This window comes from Pristiophorus japonicus, chromosome 1, assembly GCF_044704955.1.
Source record: "Pristiophorus japonicus isolate sPriJap1 chromosome 1, sPriJap1.hap1, whole genome shotgun sequence".
Classification (NCBI taxonomy): Eukaryota; Metazoa; Chordata; class Chondrichthyes; family Pristiophoridae; genus Pristiophorus; species Pristiophorus japonicus.
Window position 1 is genome coordinate 434,313,551 of NC_091977.1, and position 26,630 is coordinate 434,340,180.

Genomic DNA, 26,630 nt, shown 5'->3' on the forward strand with positions numbered 1-26,630 from the left:
TCACTGGAGTTCAGAAGAATGAGAGGGGACCTCATAGAAACGTTTAAAATTCTGACGGGTTTAGACAGGTTAGATGCAGGAAGAATGTTCCCAATGTTGGGGAAGTCCAGAACCAGGGGTCACAGTCTGAGGATAAGGGGTAAGCCATTTAGGACCGAGATGAGGAGAAACTTCTTCACCCAGAGAGTGGTGAACCTGTGGAATTCTCTACCACAGAAAGTAGTTGAGGCCAATTCACTAAATATATTCAAAAGGGAGTTAGATGAAGTCCTTACTACTCGGGGGATCAAGGGTTATGGCGAGAAAGCAGGAAGGGGGTACTGAAGTTTCATGTTCAGCCATGAACTCATTGAATGGCGGTGCAGGCTAGAAGGGCTGAATGGCCTGCTCCTGCACCTATTTTCTATGTTTCTATGTTTCTATGTTTACCTGTACTAGTTTGAGACTGCCCAAATTAATTTCACATTGGATCCTACAGCCATTGGGGAGATTCCTCAGTTTTGGGCTGGATTTAAACTAAGATCCCAAAGAGTTTTTTAAGGGAACATTGTTCTGCAGTAATTCTGGGTCTCCCTGTGTATTTCAGCACTGGTTATACCTCGGGTCAGGAGTTCAGTATTTCTGTAAATTCAGTCTGTATGTTTAGATTGTGACACGCACTGTATTTTTTCCGCCAAGACTGCTGTATTTGATGGATTGCTTTTTAAATTAATCATTCACTGAACTCTAAACTATATGCTAACATTTTTCTGTATTTGTAGGGTATTATAATTTACTTGTACTTTCTAAAATATAATGGTCTGTTTGTATTTTGCACTTGTAGATGTAGGGATATGCACATTATTATCCTGTATTATTTGTACGCCCAGCAACATATCCCTTCTAAGCCGTTTGCCAAGGGCTGAGTTCCACTCAGCCTGAAGCACTATTTTTAAGCAGGAATATGTGTCAGTGAAGTCAAGAATACATCGCTTCTGTGCAATACAAACAAAAGAAAAAGTGGATTAGTGAGGAATGAATTACAAAGGATTCCCTATTTGTTTAATGTTTGAACTGTTTTCACAGACATAAGCAAAAGCCAACTCAGATAGTGTGAATACTTTTACAGTGACCTCATTATCCATTTATTTACATTATATTGATATTAGAAAAACAACCATCCATATTACAGATTACATCACTTCTGTAATTGTACAAATTCTTTATTATTTTCATTGTTCAAGTCTTTCTTTGTGTAATTTATTCACAAATGATCTTATATTTCTATGACTAATTTTTGCTGTAAATATAAAATTATTTAAAAATTTGTGGTGTCAGGCCAACTGCATTCAAGAGCACATGATCTACCTGTAACCTAACCAGCAGTCCCTTAAAGGAACTTCTGGAGGCTGCCATCAAAAAGGTAAGTTTAAAAAAATATACTTACCTGAATGTGTAGATGGATGGAGCAGGAGTTGCCCCCCTCCCAGCTCCACTAAAGTGTCGAAGACCATTGCTGGCCCCCGGTCAGCCCCTTCCCTTCTGATCGCGTCTCCACTCCCTCTCTTGCAGTTGACCTCTCCCTTGTTCCTGCTCCCTCTCCTGACAGGGACATCAATGTGGGATGGCAATAGCGGAAAAGACAGGCTGGAGAGTAATGTTCAATAGGGAGAATGATTGAGCAGGTTGTGGTGCTGGAGAAGTGGAAGGTGGAGGGGGCACTAAGAGTTACATAGAAACATAGAAAATAGGTGCATGAGTAGGCCATTCGGCCCTTCTAGCCTGCACCGCCATTCAATGAGTTCATGGCTGAACATGTAACTTCAGTACCCCATTCCTGCTTTCTCACCATACCCCTTGATCCCCCTAGTAGTAAGGACTTCATCTAACTCCTTTTTGAATATATTTAGTGAATTTAGTGAGTTAGAGCTAGTAATGAAGTTTCTTAAGAGAGGGTGTTAATTGGGTCCAAGTATTCCCAGGAGTTGCTCCGTTTTTTTTGGAGCAACTAGAATTTTTTGGAGTAACTTAAAATTCGTAATTCACCCCATTTAAGTTGCTCCAGTGTAAGTGAGTTAGTTAGGTTTTTTTTTAGTTCAGTTTTTTTTTTAAAAAGGGGGCATTACCAGCCACTTACGCCTGTTTTGGCCATTTAAGCAAGTTTAGCCAGCTCCAAACTCCAAACTAAGTTCGGCCAGAGTAAGTGGCCACTTTTGTACATTCTGAAAAACCCTGTGGTGAATTAAGAGATCAGTGCAGGTAGCCTCCAAATGACAGTGTTATGATAGGAATGCTAGTTTTTTTTAAAAATCCCAAGCACCGAGACTGGACAAGGTGTAGCTGCTATCAGCCTGATTAAACTGAGTATATTTTTAGTAAAGATAGCTAAATATTAAAGTACTGGAAAATCTTTGAAGATTCTTTTCTCTCCCCCCCCCCACTTCGCCCCCGCCGGATCAAATCTCTTCCCCTCTTTTCCCCCCCCCCATCAAAACTCTTCCCCTCCCTCCCCCCCTCAAAACTCTTCCCCTCTCCCCCCGGATCAAAACTCTTCCCCCCCACCAACCTGTCTCTTGTAGCCCCCAGCGCGGGAAGGCAGCGGCTGGCTTGTGCGGCAGGCCACTCGGCCCGGGATAGGGGCGGCGATCGTTGGCCCTTCCCACACAGCCTGCATCACACACTCTCAGATGCTGGGGGCTAGGAGCTACTGTGCATGCGTGCATACTCTAGCGTGCATGTGCAGAGTCCCCGGCACTGTTTTCAGCGCCGGGACCTGGCTCCACCCCGAATCCAGTTGCCACACTATGTCACCATGGAGGAGAGGCTGGGGAGCAGCCAAACTCGGCCCAAAGATTTTTGCCGCCCTTGGAGTTCTACAAAAGCGGCGCACCTCTGGTGAGTGCGCCAGAAATCTGTACTGGCCAAATTTGGGCCCAATATGAGGAGTTAACCAGTCCAATATCTTGAGGGCTTTCTTGTTGAGCATGTCTAGAATATGCATTCTTTAATGCCTGCAGCCTATGGCCTATCTTTTCAAACCTGGATGAATTCACTTTGTTTAAAAACACAACCCTTAAATATAACTCGGTGCGGAGGAGAAAAATGCTCAGAAATCCTGAAGTGTGATCTAATCTTACTTTTGTTGTAAGGCAGGTGACCTAAACTATAGGCTTTCGCTCTGCAATCTCCCAACAAACAATGAACACTAATGAACAGTATCCAGCATCCAGGCCTAGAGTTTTGCTACTCGAGCTGCAGTTCACCCCTTCCCAGTTGTTACCACATGCTTCCTACATTGTGGTGATCTGCTCTTCAACTAATAATCTAAGTAATAATATTTTGCCACTGACTCATCCCTGTTTCATAACCATATTCAATTTGCTACTCGAATATACCTGTGCATTGTTATCGTGACTAAGGGCACAGAATTAGGATCGTTAACGCACATTTTTTGGGCTGAGCTGGGCGCCCGTTTTTCGCGCCTAAAACGGCTCCTAAAAAAAAAAAATTGCGATTCTGGAGAGCCCTGCAGCTCGTTGTCTGTTTGGCGCGGCGCCCAGGGGGGCGGAGCCTACACTCGCGCTGATTTTGTAAGTGGGAGGGGGCGGGTACTATTTAAATTAATTTTTTTTCCTGCCGGCAACGCTGCGCGTGCGCGTTGGAGCGTTCGCGCATGCTCAGTGTGAAAAAAACATTGGCACTCGGCCATTTTTGTAGTTCTTTGTAGCTGTTTAATTTTTGAACATTTTTTTAATAAAAGCACATTGCCATCAGCACATCAGCACTTGCAGCCTTCTCACTGTCTCCTTCCCCCCCCCCCCGCGGGAAGAACGGGCGCCTCCTCTCCACCCCCCCCCCCCGGCGGGAAAGAACGGGCGCCTCCTCTCCACCCCCCCCCCCCCCCCCCCAGCGGGAAGAACGGGCGCCTCCTCTCCCCTCCCCGCGGGAAGAACGGGTGCCTCCCCCCCCGCGGGAAGAACGGGCGCCCCCCCCCAGCGGGAAGAATGGGCGCCTCCCCCCACCGCGGGAAGAACGGACGCCTCAGGCTGCTGCAGCATTCTCTGTGCCTGAAGCACTTTCACACAGGTAGGAAGATGGTTTATTTAATCTTTTCTTTGCTTATAAATGTTTATTCAGGTTGGATTTATTTGTATAATATTTGTAGAAGTATAAATAAGGATTTATTGTCGAATTTAATGAGTTCCCTTCCCCCCCCCCCTCCCCCCCACCTCGTTCTGGACGCCTAATTTGTAACCTGCGCCTGATTTTTTTAATGTGTAGAACAGGTTTTTTCAGTTCTACAAAAATCTTCACTTGCTCCATTCTAACTTAGTTTGGAGTATGTTTTCACTGTGGAAACTTTGAAATCAGGTGTCAGTGGCCGGACACGCCCCCTTTTGAAGAAAAAAATTCTGTTCCAAAGTAGAACTGTTCTACCTGACTAGAACTGCAGAAAAAAAAATGTGGAGAATTGCGATTTCTAAGATAGTCCGTTCTCCACCAGTTGCTCCTAAAAATCAGGCGCAAATCATGTGGAAACTTGGGTCCTATGAGTGCCCTTAATGGTCTAAAATGGTGCCCGCAGCATACACACTTGTGGCATGAATCGTGCCGGATGCCATGTTGGTGAGGACGTGCCATGTGCATTGAATGCCCAACAAAAGTATGCAGAGTAGACAGATTGTGACATCAGTCAGCGTGCAGTGTTGATTTTATGCTAGTGCCATTTTGGAGCTCAACGGTTTAGCTAACACCCTCTCTTAAACTCGCACAGCTGAACATCAGTGCAGCAGCAGGATGGAGTTCCTACCAATGTTCCCACTAAGCTGTGCAGCCACCTTCAAGGTCCTGCACAGGCCACTCATTGGCTTTTCCATTGTAGATACCACGCATGCGCAAAAATTTCAATGGGCCACATAGGAAGCGGTGCAGCAGCTCCCCACCAATGCTATTTAAAGGATCATCAACTACTTACAGGTTAGTTGCTATTGATTTCATCTTGCTATGATTCTACAGGTGTTTGGTGCTTTCTATAGTTGTTTTAAATTGCAAAGGTCTACAGGCGTGCTGTGACAGGTGCTGAAAGACTTTTTACTGACCTCAAGGCTTCTGTACATGCAACATGCTGCCAGACGTGGGTGCAACCAGTCAGAATTCCCCTTGGCATAGAGCATGACTTGGAGAATGCACTGAGGCCACACAGAGCTGGACAAGCTGCTAGAAGAGGGAGGAGGAGCAAGGGGAGACCATATCCGCCCAGGGTGTTCAAGGAGCAATTCTCCAACCTGAACCTCAGCGAGGAACAATGTGTGAGACGTCTGTGCTTCAGTAAGGACATTCGCAATGAAATCTGCCACTTGCTGCAGCCACAATTGCAACCTCAGAGCAGGGCAAGGACCTCATTACAAGTGGCTGTGAAGCTGACCGTGGCCATGAACCTTTATGTGTCGGGCTCCTTCCAGGCTCGAGCGGGAGATATTTGCAACATCTCCCAGTTTGCCATCCACTGTTGCATAAGGGAGGTCACCGGTGCTCTCTATTCAAAGAGAGCTGACTACATTTAATTCTCCCTTGCCCGAGACCAGCAGATGGAGTGAGAATGTGGCCCCACTACGATTGCAGGCTTCCACATGGTGCAAGGTGCCATTGACTGCACGCACGTCACTTTATGGGCACTGCATGACAACTCTGATATGTACAAGAACCAAAAGGGACTCCACTGCCTCAACGTCCAGCTGGGATGTGGCCATAGGCTGCGAATCATGCAGGTCAATGTTTGGTATCCCGGTAGCAGTTATCTATCATGCCTTCATTCTGTGGCACTCCACTGTGCCAGCTGTACTTCATCCGCCATAGCAAACCAAAGGCTGGCTACTAGGCAACAAGGTATGTACGCTGACAAGGGTAGTGATTTCAATGCGCAGAATACATACAATGAAAGTCATGCAGCCACACAAAATGTATTAGAGCAGACCATTGGCATACAGAAAAAATACTCTGGGGGAGCCCTTCAGTATTCAGCAGAGCGGGTGTCAAGATTCGTGGTGGTCTGCTGCATGCTGCACAATCTTGCCATCCTGAAGGCACAGCTCTTGTCACCAGTTATACGGTGAGCAGCTGAGGAAGAGGGAGGGAAGAAGCTAGCTAGACAGTTCCTTTCTATCCAGTCTGCCCATGGAAAACACATCCGAGTGTGCTACCAGTAACCTCAACCCCATTCCCCATTCACCAACAGTCCCACACCATACCTTCCCTACTGACCATCACAGTGCCCACTTGACCACAATACAAAAATAAAAGCCTCCACAAAATAAATATTCCAAACCAAATTTATAAATGAAATCAAGCCTTATTGCATACAATCGTAAGCTGATCACCTCTGTGCATTCCATTAGTGCCTGTCTTCCTTGTGCTTTTACCTGTCCTAGTGCTCCTACGCAGTGCTACCCCAGTGGCTGCAGCATGGATGGTGGAAGGCTGCTGACTTTCAATTGAGGAGACTCAAATGGAGCATGACCTCGAGCAGCTCTGGGCTTGGAAGGCCCAGCTGCAGATTGCACCATCTCGGCCGGCATGGGTGGCAGCAGTCTGGACTGGCTGGCTGATGGGCAACAGCAAAAGCACTGTCGGAGTGGCACTGGTGGGAGGATGAATGCTGTCATCCTGAGAGAGGACAGCAGGTTTGTACTCCACAGAGCTAATGCCACTCCCTCAGGGCGGAGCGTCAGCAATCCTAGTAATCTGTTGGAGGACAGCAGTCTGAGCTTCCACTGCAGCACTCAGACTTTGGGTGGCTGCTGCTTGTGCTGCAATGGAAGCTGAGACATCGACCATTACAAGCTGCATCATGGTTGGGTCCACAAGTTTTCTAATGGTGTTGGCCACCACCTCCATGCTGGAATGGATGGCTCCAAGTTATGCACAAAGCCCTGTGCCAAATTGGTGCCGGACTCCCACATGCTCCTTGACATTGAATGCAGGCTTCCCAATGCACCAAGCATTTCATTGTGAACAGGCAACAGCCTTCTTCTGCAGCCTGCCCATCTAAGTGCTCAGCTGAGCCCTCTGCAGCAGAATTTGCCCTCCAGTGAGCTGGCACCAGCACTATCCTTGTTCCTCAGCCTGGCTGCAGCACACTCGTGCCCAATGTCTCACCATGTGAAGATCCGGCCTCTATGCTGTCCCCTGGATTATGCACAGTGTCACTATCTGAGCTGGTGGTTGTGAGGGTAAAATCGAGCGGTGGTATGACTTCATCTTCACTGTCTTCCTGCACTTCCACCACTGCCTGACCAGGTTGCAGTTCTTGCGTACCTGAACGGACAAAGGCACAAGGATGAGGTTGGGGGGGGGTAAAGTATGAGGTTCATGATTATACCATCTGCAGCTTGCGAATCAGAAGAGATTGTGAGATGAGGGGGAAGTGGGATGTGAGAAGGAGGATTAGGTATGAGGATACTGCCATCTTCAATGGCATCAGCCACGGCCTCATTAATGGTTGTTCCAATAATGGCCAGCACTGTCTCCTCCATAGACGTGTCTAGCCCCCACCGGTTAGTTCATGCTGCCTCCAGTTGTGCGCCAACCTGCCCTGCAAGAGAGAAGGAATTATGTCAGTGAGTGTGGTGCAATCTGTTTGGATAATGTGGCTGTGATGGTTGAATAGGTGGAAGTGTGTGCAAGCTGTGAGGTGTGAGTGTGAGGCTTGCAGCAGTGCTAAGTATGTGAAGCTGAGGTGAAGCTATGAATGTTAGGTATGAGTCCTGATTGATAGAGATTGCTGGTAGATGAGTGAAGGGGGTGTGATGCATTGAGCAGTGGTTGAAGCTAGTGATGCAGTTAGTAGGATATGGCATTTGAAGATGTATTCACTGACCTTGACCATTCGTGTGAGGTTATTGAACCTCTTACAGAACTGCTTCCAGGTACTCTGGGCTTGACTCCTGGCATTGACATACACGGTTATCTGTCCCCACTGCCTTCTGAACATGTGTCTGGAGGAGCTCCTGGCCCCCTGTAGATACAGGACTTCTTTCTTTGCACCTTCTTCACCAAGATTGCCAGTGCAGCGTTCGGAAACCTTGGACCCCGCTCTTTCACATGTTGTGCCATTCTTCACTGTTTCCTAGGTCAGATTCATTTTCTGAATGACCACCAACACCTGAGGTGCAGGCTAGCTTTAACTGGTGCTAGTACTTTACGATTTTGGGCCGCTTGCTGATGTATGCAGCCAATCAACAGTCAGCGGTTAGCGCTGACTGCACGCTGAAATCATTTAAATGAGCAGGCAGCACAATGTTTGCATTGCAATCATTGGGCGTGGGTTAATCGCACATCACAATCCACGTGCCCATTTTCGGGGGCTATCAAATTTAGCCGCCTAATTGTTGGAATGAATCCAATAATATGATAAAGCTGGTAAGATAACGTTTTGAACTAAGAAAACTGTAGTTTTGAATTAATTTTCTGTAAATGTCAGAACTGTTCATCTCTGATGGTTCAGATGCTTCAGGCAGTGGTTACGTGAGCCATGTGGATCAGAAAGGTCTTCAGTTTGATCCCTGGTCTGTATTAAGTTAGATGATTTCAGTCAGAGCAGCAGCTTTTGCCATTAGTGTCCCTGGGTTAGAGAGAGGAAAATTGGTCAGAGACACTGATAAGCTCATAATAAATGTAGGGGGTGGTGTGTGGGGTCAGTTTGCCTTCCTGACCAGATCGGTTGCGAGTCGCTCCCACTCCCTGGTTCTCGAGCCTGGATTTATTAATCAGGGTGTGATAAAGTACAGCAGACAACCGTTTTGTACAAAGAAGGTATGGATTTTATTCAAGAAGAATGAATACACCTTTTATTAAAAACTGAAAAAACTTATCACTTTAAAAGAGAGAAAACATCACTCTAATGGGGAATCCTTTACTAAAACACAAGAGAATACACAGCAGTACAACACCTCCCACCTCCCAATTCCCCTATCTAACTAAGTTAGGCTCTGGGGCTTCAGGGACTATGCTCACCAATCCTTCTTTGACAGTCAGTAATGGGTCGCAGTTTCGGGTTCGTTGGATTTTGTCGATTCGGCTAGCCGTACCCCGAACGTAGGAGAGGACTTCTTGCTGCGTGTTCCTCAGTTGGGTGGTGTCCGCTGATGCGGTAGGGCGCATATTGGATCTATGGGGTAAGTACCCACTTTCTTCCTTCAGCAGTAGGTTTTAAAGTTCTTTTAGGTAATGTTTTACCCGTTGGTAGCTCAGGGATAGCTTGTAGAGTGGAAACAACTTGCGAATCTTTGGGTTTTTGTCGAGTTGACTTCGGTTTTGAAATCGTTGGTTGCGGTGGCTCAATATTACCAAGTTGATTGCTGGTAATATAATGATGGTTATTTCGTGAGCCTCTTGCTGCCACGGCGTGCTTGGTGTCCTCATTGCTTGCGATGCTGTCTTGGTTGATATTCTAAAGAACCAAGTTAACCAAGCTGGTGTGCTGATCTTGAAGTCTGCCAGGTCTGAAGCATACGAAGCTGGTGTAGAAGCAAAGTGCAGGCCTTAATTATACTTTGAGATGGTTCCTTATCTGTGCCCCAAATCAACCTTGGTTCTTTGTTTAAGTTTTTCAGCCCAGCTAACTGAAACTTGATTAAGTAGTTTTAATCTGGCGTTTTATCGATAGACTTTTCTCAGCTGACCAGCTCTTGTCAATTGCTGGAATTATCTGTCAGTTTCGAGTTGCAATTGTAAAAGTTAGTTTCTGGAGTCGATTAGTCTGCCTGGGTCCCAGCTTTCTATGCAGGCGGAAAGGTGATTAGCATTATGCATGTGTTGGATGGGTTTTTGTGCTTGGATTGAAACTTTACTTCCTTGGATCGATTGTTGGAATGTAAATGTCTTCTAGGGGCAGGTTTCGAGGGTAAACAGTTCCCAGACAATTTGATTAACTCAAATGTCCCCAGACAACTTAATTAGCTCCAATTCAAACTGGCCTTTGAGAGGTTGAATCCACCCCTTTTCTTACAGACTCAACATTCACCTTTTAAAAATCCCAAACTTAATTAAAACTCGTAGATTTCTTCCATAAGCATTTTAGGATCCCAAACTTTCTGTTTAATAGTCCCAAATCGAATTTCCTTTTCAATAAGTCCAAACACTGGGAGGTTTCCATGAGTTTTGGAATTTTGCATAAAGGATGAAACTGAATACTGTGAGCAATGAGTAAGTGTGACCTTAGCTTCTTTAATAAAACTCCAGAGTGCGGGTACCGCGTGGGTGGCCTGCTTATATAAAGTGCTCCAAAGGGATGCTGAGATCCCTTGGGATTCCAACAGGTAGGCCCTCTGGTAGTGGTGTAATACAGGTTGCAAAGGGTTAAATACATAACATCACTCCCTCGTAAAGTCAATAGTACACTTATTTACAGGGTGAGACGATCTGGGGCTTTTCGCTCCCTTGTCAATCGTCTCGGTACAAATGCGGGTGTGGGTGAGTTGGTTAGTTCTTCACTGGGCTGTTGGGCAGCCGGCCTTGCCGGGCGGCTGGGGATGGTAAGTTCGGCTTCGTGGTCAACCATGATGTCAGTTGCCACTTGTGTGTGTGTTGGAAGGTCAAAGTTGGTGGTGTCTTCTTCAGGTTGTTTGTAGCTGTTGGTGAACCGCAATTTGATTTGGTCCAAATGCTTTCTGCACGTTAGTCCATTGGCCAATTTGACACGAAACACCCTAGTCCCTTCTTTGGCTATGACAATGCCAGCGAGCCATTTTGGACCATGTCCATAATTGATTACAAACACAGGATCATTGACCTCAATATCGCGTGACAAATTTGCGCGATCATGGTATATACTTTATTGATGCCGCCTGCCCTCTACGTGATCATGGAGATCAGGGTGGACAAGAGAAAGCCTTGTTTTGAGCGCCCTTTTCATGAGCAGCTTGGTTGGGGGCACCCTGGTGAGCGAGTGGGGTCTGGTGCGGTAGCTGAGCAGAACTTGGGACAGTTGGGTCTGCAGGAAGTCTTCCGACACGCATTTCAAGCTTTGCTTGATGGTCTTAACTGGCCGTTCTGCCTGGCCATTAGATGCGGGCTTGAACGGGGCAGATGTGACGTGCTTGATCCCATTGCGGGTCATGAATTCCTTGAATTCAGCACTGGTGAAACACGGCCCATTGTCGCTGACTAGGACATCAGGCAGGCCGTGTGTGGTAAACATGGCTTGTAGGCTTTCGATGGTGGCAGTGGAAGTGCTTACAGACATTATTACACATTCAGTCCATTTTGAATAAGCATCCACGATAACCAAGAACATTTTGCCTAGAAATGGGCCCACAAAGTCAACATGGATCCTCGACCACGGTTTGGAGGGCCACGACCACAAACTTAGCGATGCCTCTCTGGGGGCATTGCTCAGTTGAGAGCAAGTGTTGCACTGGCGCACGCATGACTCTAAATCTGAGTTGATGCCGGGCCACCACACATGGGATCTGGTTATGGCTTTCATCATTACAATGCCTGGGTGGGTGCTGTCTGGGTCACGAATGAACGTCTCTCTGGCTTTCTTGAGCAAGACCACGCGATTGCCCCACAAAAGACAGTCCGCCCGCAAGGACATTTCGTCTTTGCGCCTGTGGAACGGCTTAATCGCCTCCTGCATCTCCTCTGGGACGCTGGACCAGCTCCCATGGAGGTCACAGTTTTTTTTACCAGGGACAGTAAAGGATCCTGGCTGGTTAGGTCCTGATCTGGTGGGCCGTAACGGGTGACTTTTCGTTTTCGAATGAATCCATCACCATGAGCAAGTCTGCAGGCTGTGCCATTTCCACCCTGGTGGTGGGCAATGATAGCCGACCAAGAGCATCAGTGCAGTTCTCTGTGCCTGGTCTGTGGCAGATTACATAGTTGTATGCCGACAGCGTGAGCGCCCATCTTTGTATGCGGGCAGAGGCATTGGTGTTAATCCCTTTGCTCTCTGAGAATAGCGATATGAGCGGCTTATGATCAGTTTCAAGCTCAAACTTGAGGCCAAACAAATACTGGTGCATTTTTTTCACCCCGTAAACGCACGCCAGAGCTTCTTTTTCAATCATGCTGTAGGCCCTTTCGGCCTTGGACAGACTCCTGGACGCATAGGTGACCGGTTGCAAAACCCCCGATTCGTTAGCTTGTTGTAACGCACACCTGATCCCATATGACGACGCATCGCAAGCTAGCACTAATCGTTTACATGGGTTATGCAGAACAAGCAGCTTGTTTGAACATAACAGATTTCTGACTTTCTCAAAGGCAGCCTCTTGTGAATTCCCCCATACCCAGTCATCTCTCTTGCGCAGTAGCACATGTAGGGGTTCTAACAAGGTTCTTAACCCGGGTAGGAAATTACCAAAATAGTTAAGGAGTCCCAGGCACGACCGCAGCTCCATCACGTTCTGTGGTCTCGGCGCATTCTTGATAGCCTCCGTCTTGGCGTCGGTGGGTCTGATGCCATCTGCTGTTATTCTTCTTCCCAAGAACTTGACCTCCGACGCCAGGAAAACACACTTCGAGCATTTCAACCTGAATCCCACGCGATCCAGCCAACTTAGAACCTCTTCCAGATTCTTCAAGTGTTCAATGGTGACCCGACCTGTAACCAGTATATTAAGGGAGTGGGGAGGGGGGGGCGGTGTGAGTCTCTATGAGGGGGTCAGGTTCCTTTCTGACCAACTTGAGCGGTTTTGAATTGCTCCCTCTCCTTTGGGTTTTGTATTTGGGGGGTGTAACAGAAGTGCAGAGGACACTGGTTTGATGCAAAGAACTTTGGTTTTATTACAGTCAAAGTAATACAGGCTTATTACTCTAGTAAGAAAATACACGGCCAAACTTACAATCACTCTAATAAAGAACAGTACAAGGAAAGGTACAAGGTCAAACTTATAATCACTCTAATAAAGAACAATACACTACACATTCAAAGGGGGTGCAGTAAAATTATACCTCCCACCTCCCAATACCTAATTCTAGCTAGGTTAGACTCTAGGGCAGGCAGGGACTTATGCTTACCAATCCTTTTGATAGTTAATGGTAGATGGTAATGTTCTTCCTTCCTTCAGGACTTTAAGACTTCGAGGCTGGAGAAGTTAGTTTACCACTGTCACGTTGGTTTCTCTCCTTGTCTTGATGAGGTAGTAGCAACTACCTCTCTCCCCCACTAACCTCTGTTGAAAACAGGGGCACTTATGCGATTTCAGTGTTCTAATTTTGTCGCCCAATCTGTTCACAATCCTTTGTATAATTATGGCGGGCTTGGTTCTTCTTTGTAATATTTTGTCGGGCTCATTAAAGTTGATATGTCTTGGGTGGATTGATCTTCGAAAACTGTTTCCTGATGGAAATATTAGTTTTAGTTTGGTAATTGCAATGTCCTTTTGTGCTTAGAAATTTTGCATACAGGCTGGATTGGGCCTCTTTATGGGTCTCAACTGAAAATTTGTGTATATGCTGAAAAGGTTTTTCCGGACCCATGTTGATGGGTAGCTACCTCTGGGTGATACTGTGATGGTAATGTCTCTTATGGAGGAAAATTTTCAAATACTCATTCTTCCAGACAGGTTAACTCCGTTCTCACACCCAGGTACCTTTACTTAATTAGACTGTCTCTTGCTAGCTCTGTAGGTCCGCCCACAGCCTTGAGTTTATCTTTTAAAAGTTCATAATTCTATTAAAGTTTGTACTTTCTTCCATAAGCACTTTAGAGTTCCAAACTTTTCGGTAGATAGTCCCAAATTAAATTTCCTTTCGAATGACCCCAAACACAGGGGGAGTTCTGGCGAATTTTGCTCTCTGCAGTATGTCGTCCTGGAAAACCACGGTGCTAGGACCCGACGATTGCAGGCTCTCCATGTTCCATTGGAAAATTGCCGCGGCCGACCGAATCCCGAAGGGGCATCTATGTTTTGATGAACAGACCTTTGTGTGTGTTGATGCAGGTGAGGCCTCTCGAAGATTCCTCCAGCTCCTGCGTCATGTAGGCCGAGGTCAGGTCCAACTTGGTGAACGTCTTCCCTCCAGCCAGGGTCGCAAATAGGTCGTCTGCCTTGGGTAGCAGGTACTGGTCCTGTAGCGAAAAACGGTTAATCGTTACTTTATAGTCCCCACAAATTCTGACTGTGCCGTCACCTTTAAGTACCGGCACAATCAGATTGACCCACTCGTTGAATTCCACCGGTGCGATGATGCCTTCTCGCTGCAGCCTGTCCAGCTCAATTTTCAATTTCTCTTGCATCATATACGGTACCGCCCGTGCCTTGTGGTGAATGGGTTGCGTACCGGGAACCAAATGGATCTGCATTTTCGCCCCCGAGAAACTGCCAATGCCTGGCTTGAACTACGATGGAAATCTGCTCAGAACCTGGACACATGAGGCGTCGTCCACGGACGAAAGCGCTCAGATGACGTCCCAGTCCCAGTGGACTTTTCCCAGCCACTTCTGCTGAACAGTGTGGGGCCATCCCCTGGCATGATCCATGGTGGGAGTTCGTGCACTGCTCCATCATAGGAGACTTTGACTTCTGCACTGCCAATCACAGTGTAAGTTCTTAGCTTGGTGTGAATGGGGCTGAGATTGGGCCTGTGTGCCTTGTTGCCCCACAGCCTGTCGAAGTCCTTTTTGCTCATTATGGACTGACTCGCACCCGTGTCCAGTTCCATGGATACTGGAATTCCGTTCAGTTCAACTTTTAACATTATTGGTAGACATTTCATGGTGAAGGTGTGTACCCTGTACACTTCTGCCTCCTCGGTTCGAGTCTCTAGTTCAGCCTGATCAACTGTGGATCGATCTTCCTCTGAAATGTGGTGATTTGCAGGGTTTGCAGCTTGCCTGCACATTCACTGGAGGTGTCCCATTGTTCTGCAGCCATTGCACGCATAGTGCTTGAAGCGGCATTGATGGGCCCGATGATCACCTCCACAGCGCTAACAAGGTGTTAACTGCCTCGCATTAACGATTGATGGTGGACTCTGGGTCACCTGAAGTCGTGCAGCAGCTGGCGTGTACATTCTGCCATGTATATTCCTGCTCGAAAATGACGTTATTTTGTGCACAGTACTGGCCGAAACCTCTTTATACTGCAAAATTTGTTTAGTGTTATCGCTGGTGGACATAAATGCCCCGGCTATCGTTATGGCTTTGCTCAGATTCGGTGTTTCAACAGTCAATAGTTTGCGAAGGATTACCTCATGGCCAATGCCAAGCACAAAAAAGTCTGTCAGCATTTGTTCTAGGAATCCATCAAATTCGCAATATCCTGCAAAGCGCCTTAGTTCGGCGACGTAGCTCGCCACTTCCTGGCCCTCTGACCGTTGACACGTGTAGAACCGAAACCTCGCCATCAAAATGCTTTCCTTAGGATTTAGGTGTTCCCGGACGAGCGTACACAATTCTTCACAGGATTTGGTTGTTGATTTTACCGGAGCTAGAAGATTCTTAATGAACCATAGGTTGTTGTCCCACAGACGGTAAGGAGGATCGCTCTTCATTTGGCAGCTTTCTCGTCCTCTTCCAGCTCGTTGGCCACCAAGTATTGGTTGAGTCTCTCCATGAAGGCCTCCCAATCGCCCCTTCTGAGAACTTCTCCCAGCTACCAACTCTTCTTTGCAATTTCGCTCAGTTATTCGTTATCTCGTCGCCAATTGATAAGCTCATAATAAAGGTTGAAACTGAGTACTGTGAACAATGAGTAAGTGTGACCTTAGCTCCTTTTAATAAGACTCCAGAGTGCAGGTATCGCGTGGGTGGTCTGCTTATATACAGTACTCCCAAGGAATGCTGGGATCCCTTGGGACTCCAACAGGTAGGCCCTCTGCTGGTGGTGTGATACAGGCTGCCAAGGGTTAAATACATAACAGACACCACCTCTGATTCCCCCCTTGTGGATGAATGGCCTGCTAACATTCACTGAAAGCAACGAAACATCACAAAGACAACCATCAGTTTCCAAGGACCAATGCACACAATTGCAAAAAATTATTATAAAAACATGAATAAAAGTCGTGTAATATCATGCAATAAAAATAGAATTTGATTTACTCAGTCACCATAAGCAAGTTGCCCTAACTATAACTGGACCGAATTGTAGAATTTGATTCCCAAAACATTGGTTAAAAATCCTGAAAAATGTTGTCATTAAATGTGTTAGAAAGAAAGAGGGAGAAATTGGGGTCATTTGCGACCAGGTGTGGCGCCGCTAACGACTCCCATTAAATTGGCGGAGTTTAGTGGTGGTGCTATGGTGTTGTGCATCGATCTCCTGCGCCCAGAGATCGTGATGTCATTGCCATGCACCGTTAGCACCCCAGACCCTAAGCTGGGTATCGTCCCTTGAAGCTGCACCAGATGATGACAGTGACAGCTTCAGGGGGCGCATAAAGGGCGGCCGGGTAGCAAAATTTAAAGGGGAGGTGGCCAGATGCTCGTGAAAAAAATGTCCGCTTTTCTTTTCTGCACCGGTGGTCCAGGTACATGGGTTCCCAATGTGCAGAGTATGCTGCTTGTGCTCTTCCCTTTAATTCAGGGAAGAGCCCCTTGTACACGGCAGCGCTAAACGGCCCAGTGTGTAACGCTGCTGAGCCGTGCGCCCCGCTACCGCCCAGAAAGGAAGTGGAGTGCTTGATTTAGTGCTCCACTTCCTTTCGGGGGCAGTAACCCCAATTTATCGCGAGACTTCTGCGCCTGGCGCATTGTCCTGCGCTTCGCGAGTGTTGCTGCCCCCAACCGGGATGCTCCTGAATTTCTAGGCCAAAATACTTTTTAGTCACCATAAAGAATAACTCCTGGTCATTGCCTTTAGGAGGATAAAAACTGGCAGATAAAGGAGATGATGAAAAAGCTTTCCAAAAAAGAGGCATAATTATCATGTTGCACCTATTCATTTAAATCTACCTTGTTCACTTCTGATTGCCAACAGAGACCTACCCATGATATTGCTGTGATTTCATTGTTGCAATTTCACATAGTTTCAATGGGATTATCAAACCTTGTCTTGCGCTTATTGCAGTGCCCCGTATAATAGGAATTTGTCACCTTAATGGGTGTACTTTAGTTTCATCTTACTAGCTACTAGCACTCTGTTGTTTCACTGTACAGTACATGATTTAAATATGGGTTCATGAAGATTCATTTGACACGTAGCCATGGCAACTAAGAAGTCGGTGCTTTAAAATGAGGAACAAGCACTGAGTGTTGTTGTCTTGCAAATAAAGCGGGCAGCAAACCGAGTGAAAAGGAAATCCCTCGATGCACATCAGCAAATCTGGGAACCCACCTCATAAAACAATTCACCCAAGCTGGAAACTGATCTTCTATGCTGTTTTACAGAAGCTGAAGGTTACAGCAGGCTGTGCTGATTGATGTGAGATTAATGAAATATATTTCCTTATGAAGTGTCCTACTGCAGAAGAGCAGAAGCTGTGGCTGACACTAATAATAATAAATTATATAATAACGTCATCAGCAAGATTTCATTAAAAGTGTGAAATTATTTTGTATTTCCTGCACCCAATTGAGCATAATTAATAGTATCAGTGAGATAAAGGTTATTTAGTATTAACCTTCATTTATCTGAAATTTATGATAGAGTCTAATAATTCAAAGCTAATAACCCTGTGGATCACTGGTTCTATTTAACTATAAATATTGATCATTCCGAGTTAAAATATTGAAGGTTAAAAACTATGTTGGAAGGGGTACTTTAATCGTGAAATACTTTAATTCATTTCCTACTTCTATTCCTGTTTTTTTTCCACTGATAAAAAGTTACATAGAATCATAGAAATTTATGGCACAAAGGGAGGCCATTCGGCCCATCGTGTCCATGCCGGCTGGGAAAGAGCTATCCAGCCTAATCCCACTTTCCAGCTTTTGGTCCGTAACCCTGTAGGTTATAGCACGTCAAGTGCATGACTATGATGACTGACAAGTACTTTTTAAATGCAATGAGGGTTTCTGCCTCTGCCATCCTTTCAGGCAGTGAGTTCCACACCCCCAACATCCTCTGGATAAATAAAGTTCTCCTCAATTCCCCTTTAATACCAAATACTTTAAATCTGTGCCCTCTGGTTATTGACCCCTCTGCTAAGGGGAAATAGGTCCTCCCTATCCACTCTATCTAGGCCCCTCATAATTTTATACACCTCAATTAAGTCACACCTCAGCCTCCTCTGTTCCAAAGAAAACAACCTCAGCCTATCCAATCTTTCCTCATAGCTAAAATTCTCCAGTCCTGGCAACATCCTCGTAAATCTCCTCTGTACCCTCTCCAGTGAAATCACATTCTTTCCTGTAATGTGATGACCAGAACTGTACCTAGTACTCTAGCTGTGGCATAATGTGTTTTATACAGTTCAAGCATAACCTGCCTGCTCTTATATTCTATGCTCATAAAGGAAAGTATCCTATTCTTGGCTAATAAAGGGAACTATTCCGTATGCCTTCTTAACCACCTTATCAACCTATCCTGCTACCTTCAGGGATCTGGGACATGCACTCCAAGGTCCCTTTGTTCCTCAATACTTCTCAGTATCTTACTATTTATTGTGTATTCCCTTGCCTTGTTAGCCCTCCCCAAATGCATTACCTCACACTTCTCTGGATTGAATTCCATTTGCCACGTTTCGGCCCACCTGACCAGCCCATTGCTATCTTCCTGCAGTCCCCAGCTTTCTTCCTCACTATCAACTACATGGCCAATTTTTGTACCATCTGCAAACTTCTTAATAATACCCCCTACGACCGACAGGAAAATTTATATAGCAACTTTCATGACCACCGGACGTCTCAAAGCGCTTTACAGCCAATGAAGTACTTTTGGAGTGTAGTCACTGTTGTAATGTGGGAAACACGGCAACCAATTTGTGCACGGCAAGCTCCTACACACGGCAATGTGATAATGACTACCCAAAGTACTTGAGCCAAATATGAATTTGTTTGCTGTAATCCTGCTCTCTCGAAGTCTAAATCATTGATATGTACCACAAAAAGCAAGGGACCTAGTACTGAGCCGACAGAATCCCACTGGAAACAGTCTTCATCTCACAAAACCATTACCCTTTGTTTCCTGCCACTGAACCAATTTTTGATCCAACTTGCCACTTTCCCTTGGATCCATGGGCGTTTACTTTTCTGACCAGTTTGCCATGTGGGACCTTGTCAAAAGCTTTGCTAAAATCCATGTAGACTACATCAAATGTGCTACCTTCACCAAAAATGTAAACAAGTTAGTCAGACATGACCTTCCCTTAACAAATCCATGCTGACATACAGGCTAGACCGGGTAAGCATGGCAGGTTTCCTTCCCTAAAGGACATCAGTGAGCTAGTTTTTTTTTTACAACAATCCAACAGCTTCCTGGGGCCCAAAATTCACCACCATTTAGTGCCAAATTTTTGGAGGTATCAGTGTTTTTTGGGGCTAACTTAATTTTGCAAGTTTCGCCAAGGGTATAACACTGTCCTTAACAAATAATGGCTGATTTTCTTTTCAGTTAACGTTTTTATGACGTCACTTAGGGTCAATCCCACAGCATTTTTGCTCGTTTTTGCGAGTTTCGCCAATAATGATGTTTTCAAAAATGGTGCTTTTTTTTGAAAAACCTTATCTTACCAAAAGCAGAGTCAGATCGAAATTGGCGTTACAGATGCCATCTTGTTTATCGGAGATGAGTTCTAGGTTTTGGAGGCAGGGAACAAGACTTATATTGTATCCAAACTAATTAAAAATTATTTGTGCGGAGGGAAAAGAGAAACTTTATTTATTGCAGTAAATTGCGAGTTGAAGTTCCACCACCGAACCGCTGCTCACCAGGCTCGAGGCACACAGGGTCGGGGTGCTGGCCAGCAGAATCACTCCCTCGGCCGGACACAGGAGCTCGATGCTCGGCTTCCAAAGAAGTCCAGGGTGGAGGTGGAAGCCAAGCTGGGGAGAGGGGCGGCAATGGGGGGCTTTCGACCAGGAATAAGGGCGGTAGTGGGGGGCTTTCGGCCAGGGATAGGGGCGGCAGCAGGGGCCTTTCAGCCAGGGATAGGGGCGGCAGTGGGGGGCTTTCAGGCAGGGATAGGGGCGGCAGTGGGGGGCTTTCAGGCAGGGATAGGGGCGGCAGCGGGGGCCTTTCAGCCAGGGATAGGGGCAGCAGCGGGGTCCTTTCAGCCAGGGATAGGGGCAGCAGTGGGGGGCTTTCAGCCAGGGATAGGGGCGGCAATGGGGGGCTTTCTGCCAGAGAGAGGGGCGGCTGCAGCGGGGGCCTTTTTGCCAGAGATAGGGGCGGCTGCAGCGGGGGCCTTTTTGCCAGAGATAGGGGCAGCTGCAGCGGGGGCCTTTCGGCGAGGGAAAGGAGCAGCAGCAGGGACCTTTCGGCCAGGAATAGGGGCAGCAGCGGGGGCCTTTCGGCCAGGGATAGGGGCAGCAGTGGGGGCCTTTCGGCCAGGGATAGAGGTGGCTGTGGCGGGGGGCTTTCGGCCAGGAATAGGGGCAGCAGCGGGGACCTTTCGGCCAGGGATAGGGGCAGCAGCGGGAGGGGCAGCAGCGGGGGCCTTTCGGCCAGGGATAGGGGCGGCTGTGGCGGGGGGCTTTCGGCCAGGGATAGGGGCAGCAGCGGGGGTGCCATTTATGAGCCGTGGGCTGGGACAGGAAGTTTTAGCATCAAAACACTCCCAGAGCAGGTACAGCACGATACAAAAGCAAAATACTGGATTCTGGAATAAAAACAGAAAATGCTGGAAATCTCAGCAGGTTGGCACGGGAAAACTCAACAGGGGTTAGCTACAGAGTAAAGCTGTACAATTACACTTTACCCTGGAAACCTAAATGCTTGGTCATGTGCAGAACGGGGCCTCGGTTTTTCGGCGCTATCAATTAGCTCCACCCACAGAAGCTAAGGTCTTTCTGTACGGGGCCAAATTCAAACAGAAAAATGGCAAAACTTCGAATTGTATTTTTGGCACTATTTCGGCTTAAAAAATCGGCCGTTAATATTAAATACCGCCAAAAAAAGGCAATGTGGAATTTTGAGCTCATGGTCCCTTTTATTGACACTAGCTTTTAATTTCCAAATTTTTAAAAACTGAATTTAAATTCTCAGCTGCGATGGTGGGATTTGAACTGACATTTTCTGGATTACAAGTCCAGTAACATAACTACTACACTACTGCATCCCAGCATGAGGCTCACAGAAGTAGTCAGTTTTCAGGGAGTCAAGCATAATTTTTTTGGTGAAAAACAATCATCATCATCAACTGGGAATCACTTTAAAATCTTAAAATTTATTAGACAAAATAAATGTTGATTCTGGCAAAGGTGATAAGATGCTAACACTTCACCTATATCGAGGAACACCTGTTCATGCCATATAAAAACAGTTGTCACTCTTGTCAGTCCATTCAGCCATCTGCTCACAGCCACATTCCCATTTCTGCCTGGGATTTACATATTCAGGTCTACCTTTTATAAAAAAGAAGACTTGCATTTATATAGCACCTTTCAGGACCACCGGATGACCCAAAGCTCTTTACAGTCAATGAAATACTTTTTGAAGTGTAGTCACCGTTGTAGTGTAGAAAACAAGGCAGCCAATTTGCGCCCAGCAAGCTTCCTCAACAGCAATGTGATAATGACCGGGTAATCTGTTTTAATGATGTTGATTGAGTGATAAATATTGGCCAGGACACCGGGGATAACTCCCCTGCTCCTCTTCGAAATAATGCCGTGGGATCTTTTACATCCGCCAGAGAGAGCAGACGGTCCTCGGTTTAACGTCTCATCCGAAAGATGGTACCTCCTGCAGTGTAGCACTCCCTCAGTACTGCACTGAAGTATCGGCCTCGTTTTTGTGCTCAAATAGCTGGAGTGGGACTTGAACCCACAACCTTCTGACTCAGGGTCCACAGCTGTGATCCACTGAACCACAGCTGACACATAAGAGCTTCACATACTTATGTATAAATCTGTTAATTTAGCAAATGATCTGTTCTGTTATTTTTTAATGCAACTTAAAATATGTATATTTTTAATGATTTGTTTTGGCTCATAAAGGTGTAGGATGCCAGGGCTGGAAAAGAAATGCTCCCGGTGACGCAGTGGGCCAAAATCCAATGCTGATTCGCCAACGAGTTGCCTGGTCATATTCAGTATGCGTTTGCAGCTCGCCGGTCTCATAAAATGTGGCCCGAGGCCCAATATTGGGTTTGCCTCGAGTTTACCCATTCCGATAAACCAATTTTTAGGCCAGTGTGTCAGAAGAGAAAAATAATAGGCTAATGAGCACTCCATTTACCCTCTGGAGATACTAAATTTCCCAACTGTTGTACATTGTGCAATAGATTAGGTAATAAATTATCTGCTTCCATCAGTACTAATAGAATTTGTTGTAATCTGTCTGTATCAAGGGTGATTTAGGGAGGCTGGATTGACTTGTTCCATTTCTCTGTGATGACCTATAAATGAAAATAACCTTGGGAGCAGATCCTGATATATTGTGTGTGTACACACACGCGCACACACACACTCATACATACACATCAAACATCAATTTATTGATCATTTTATTCCATTTCTATTAGCATTCAATTAATACTGTGAATTAATAATTTTTGGAATAAACAAAACCTATTTTTAAAATGTTTTTTGGTTTATTTTTGAATGAATTAATTACAGAAGCCCTGCCAGTATAATACCGATGGGGTCAAAATACCAAATTTGTGGCATAAGAAAAGCACAGCCTGCCCCCCTCCCTCCCACACTTTCTCAGTACTCCTGTCCATCCTGTTAGCTTTGCTGATAGGGGAAGAAGCTGAGTGTGGCGTGTGTCAATTTTACTGTAGCATTCTAGTCATTCTGCTTGCTAGCCCTGATAAAATGTATTGACTTGTCCAGTACATAAATGCCACGGGGAGCCTACCTTCTCAACTACAAAAGGTGTAAAGACCAGGAATAAAATATGGGGAGATGGGGATAGGTTGTCTTTGAAGAAAAAAAATCAAATACAACTTTTATTTCAGTATGAGATTTTACAACCTACTTGTGATATAGGACGCACATTCAGTGCAAATTTATAAATGTGGAATTCATTGAAGGGAACAAACAACTCCAAAAGTGGCACAGGTGAATTGTGCAGGTAGTTTATGGGGAAGATGTTAGATTTGATATCTTACAGTTTCCATTGTGGTGCGTTATAATGCCCAATTTTATTCTGCTATTTAAGTGATTATCAGTTTGTTCATGTGCTTGGGGTGGATGTCCCTTTGTTACTAGGGAGAGAGTTGGTACCATCCAGAGGGAATGTAAGAATTAATAATAAATTACAATCCCCAGCCTGTAGACTGTTGTCTGGTCCATCTGAAAGCAAAAAATTCAGCCTCCATTCCTGTAAACCATGTTTTTGTCTGTTTGTTTATTTAATGAGTGCAATTTACAATAGTTTTTATTTCTGGCCCACAAAACTAAACCTTATATTTTAATAGATTAACCCCTCTGTTAAAAGAAGAGACAGACAAATGTTATCTGTGCATGTTATGCATTTGCTGCTATGTATTATCACCAACAATGATATCTAGCTGCATGTGTCAGATTCTGTTTGAAATGTACATTAAGTTAATCAGCTTCTAAAAGAGGAAATAAAACAGGTTAATGTTTGAGTGTGGCCTTTCAACAGACTTCCATTTTACAGTTCAGTTTTAATAATACTGATTTGCCCTTATCCCTCCTTAAGCTACTTAAAAACAAAAGTCCATTTCTAACATCTTTCAGTTCTGATGAAAGGTCATCGACTTGAAATGTTAACTCTGCTTCTCTCCACAGATGCAGCTTGATCTGCTGACTGTTTCCAGCATTTTCTGTTTTATTAAAATTAAGATTGTTTGCTTCAAATAGTTTATTCAGCACTGTCTCTATTTAAGTAATCATAACACAAATCTTTGAAGGTGGCGGTTAGAATTCAACTGCTAGTCAACCTCCTTCCCTCTATGTTCGCAACGACATGCTTCGAGTAAGCACAAGACACTTGACGGTGGAGTATACGGACAGGAGGCCCAGTCGCCACAGGACGCCCAGCCGCCCAGTCGCCCAGTCAGGAGGCCCAGTCGCCCAGCCGCCCAGTCGGGAGGCCAAGTTGCCCAGTTGGGAGGCCCAGTCACCAGTCGCCACAGGACGCCCAGTCGCCCAGTCGGGAGGCCCAGTTGCCGCAGGAGGCCCAGTCGGGAGGCCCAATCGTCCAGTCACCACAGGAGGCCCAGTCGAGAGGCCCAGCGCCCAGTCGCCGCAGGAGGCCCAGTCGCCGCAGGAGGCCCAGTCGCCCAGTCACCACAGGAGGCCCAGTTGGGAGGCCCAGTCGCCCAGTCACCACAGGAGGCCCAGTCGAGAGGCCCAGCGCCCAGTCACCACAGGAGGCCCAGTCGCCGCAGGAGGCCCAGTCGGGAGGCCCAATCGTCCAGTCACCACAGGAGACCCAGTCGAGAGGCCCAGTTGCCCAGTCACCATAGGAGGCCCAGTCGAGAGGCCCAGCGCCCAGTCGCCGCAGGAGGCCCAGTCGAGAGGCCCAGCGCCCAGTCACCACAGGAGGCCCAGTCACCACAGGAGGCCCAATGGCCCAGTCACCACAGGAGGCCCAGTCGAGAGGCCCAGTCGGGAGGCCCAATGGCCCAGTCACCGCAGGAGGCCCAGTCGAGAGGTCCAGTCACCCAGTCATCATAGGAGGCCCAGTCGAGAGGCCCAGTCGCCCAGTCACCACAGGAGGCCCAGTCAAGAGGCTCAGTCGCCGCAGGAGGCCCAGTCAGGAGGTCCAGTCACCACAGGAGGCCCAGTCGGGAGGCCCAGTCACCGCGAGGGTCTATGGAGCGTCCTCCTCCGTTTAGGATGCCCCCACCATCCTCCACCTGCTCCACGATGACATGCAGGCTGTGATCCTTATCAACGGATCCATCACATACCCAATCCACGCCCAGATCGGGGTCAAGCAGGGCTGCGTCATCGCTCCAACCCTCTTCTCAATCTTCCTCACTGCCATGCTCCACCTCACAGTCGACAAGCTCCCCGCTGGAGTGGAACTAAACTACAGAATCTGTGGGAACCTATTCAACCTTAGCCGTCTCCAGGCCAGGTCCAAGACCACCCCAACCTCTACCTCGAGTTACAGTACTCGGACGATGCCTGCGTCTGCGCATATACAGAGGCTGAACTCTAGGACATAGTCGACATATTTACTGAGGCATACGAAAGCATGGGCCTCACGCTAAACATCCGTAAGACAAAGGTCCTCCACAAGCCTGTCCTCGCCACACAGCACTGCCCCCCCCCACCCAGTCATCAAGATCCACGGCATGCCCCCGGACAACGTGGACCACTTCCCATATCTTGGGAGTCTCCTATCAAGAGCAGACATTGACGACAGACGTAGACCAGGCCCTCAAAACTGCCACCAAGCTCATGGTCTACAGGGCTGTAGTAGTACCCGCCCTCCTGTATGCCTCAGAAACATGGACCATGTACAGCAGACACCTCAAATTGCTGGAGAAATACCACCAACGATGTCTCCACAAGATCCTACAAATCCCCTAGGAGGACAGACGCACCAACGTTAGCGTCCTCGACCAGGCCAACATCCCCAGCATTGAAGCACTGAACACACTTGATCAGCTCCATTGGGGAGGCCACATAGTTCGCATGCCAGACACGAGACTCCCAAAGCAAGCGCTCTACTCGGAACTCCTTCATGGCAAACGAGCCAAAGGTGGGCAGCGGAAACCTTACAAGGCCACCCTCAAAGCCTCCCTGATAAAGTGCAACATCCCACTGACACCTGGGAGTCCCTGGCCAAAGACCGCCCTAATTGGAGGAAATGCATCCGGGAGGGTGCTGAGCGCCTCGAGTCTCGTCACCGAGAGCATGCAGAAATCAAGCGCAGGCAGCGGAAAGAAAGTGCGGCAAACCAGTCCCATCCACCCCTTCCCTCAACGACTATCTGTCCCACCTGTGACAGAGACTGTAGTTCTCAGATTGGACTGTACATCCACCTAAGAACTCATGTTAAGAGTGGAAGCAAGTCTTTCTTGATTCCGAGGGACTGCCTATGATGATAATACGGACAGACTATTGATATCCAGTATAGGTGATCAATTTATACTGTACACAGAGAGTGGCTTTTGGTTTCTAGTTCTGTCTTTCGAGCCGTCTGCAGAACTGTTGAAAACCGTGCTCCTTTATACACCTTAGTTTGTCTATATCAAAGGTACATGCCACAGATCAGATCTCATGACATATCTGTGCCTGAATCCTTTGAATACAATCTATTCGCGTACACATTCGTAGTTGTTTACTTCAAAGCTACTTCTCTCAAACAAGCCTTCCTGATTTAATTGCTCTCGAATCCTTTGAAGAGTAGGCTTTATTAATTATTATCTTTCCATGCTATAGTTAACAGATCCCTCTACCTATGTTTATTACCTTAGTCACCAAAATTATACTTTAATCAGTCATGATTGATGTCTTCCCAGTCACTTGATCACTTGACCAGTTTTAGTCTCCATATTTAAGGAAAGATATACTTGCATTGGAGGCTGTTCAGAGAAGGTTCACTAGGTTGATTCTGGAGATGAGGGGGTTGACTTATGAAGATAGGTTGAGTTCAAAGGAGTTCAGAAGAGTG

At 46.6% G+C, this 26,630-nt stretch overlaps 1 protein-coding gene across 1 annotated transcript in view; it reads left to right on the forward strand.

Annotated features, from left to right (window-relative positions):
• Positions 1-26,630, forward strand: part of kcnq3 (potassium voltage-gated channel, KQT-like subfamily, member 3) — a 636,930-nt gene that overhangs the window by 316,900 nt on the left and 293,400 nt on the right. The gene's annotated exons all lie outside the window — the stretch shown is intronic.